This window comes from Wasmannia auropunctata, unplaced genomic scaffold, assembly GCF_000956235.1.
Source record: "Wasmannia auropunctata unplaced genomic scaffold, wasmannia.A_1.0 LD336088.1, whole genome shotgun sequence".
NCBI classification, from domain to species: domain Eukaryota; kingdom Metazoa; phylum Arthropoda; class Insecta; order Hymenoptera; family Formicidae; genus Wasmannia; species Wasmannia auropunctata.
This window is the reverse complement of record NW_012026802.1, coordinates 354,044-354,455: the sequence shown is the minus strand read 5'-3', so window position 1 is coordinate 354,455 and position 412 is coordinate 354,044. Positions and strand designations below refer to the sequence as shown.

Sequence of the window (412 nt, the reverse complement as noted above, 5' to 3'; positions counted from 1 at the left end):
GTTTTCCATTAAACGACCCAACACAGTGAGGGAAATTCCAATTTTCTAGATAACCAGCGCAAATATTTTTCCATTCTTCTTCGGTTGGTAAACGGAGATAGATCGGTTGCAACACTTGTACTATGACTGGACAAGTTTCATGAATAATTTTCCGAACAGTTGATTCTCCACATCTGAAAGCCAGCGCGATAGATAATATTTGATCTCCTGACGCTAAATATCTGTAAAAAATAATTTCGATATGTAGATAGAAAAAATACTACGCAAAACATACTTAAAACATTCGCAAAAATAATATTATCTTACTAATATCTCGTTTTTTAATTTAACAATATGTAACAAAACAAATACCTTAGTGTTATGGCCAACCGTTGCTCTGGATTAAATGCGCGTCTGCTTAATTTTGTTAAAA

At 33.0% G+C, this 412-nt stretch overlaps 1 long non-coding RNA gene across 1 annotated transcript; it reads right to left on the bottom strand.

Moving 5' to 3' along the window:
• Window positions 1–152: 152 nt before the first annotated feature.
• On the bottom strand, window positions 153–412 carry LOC105448117. Its single transcript, XR_974190.1, has 2 exons — window positions 352–412; window positions 153–221 (listed from the first exon to the last, which is right to left on the bottom strand). It is a non-coding gene; the product is annotated as an uncharacterized LOC105448117 (long non-coding RNA).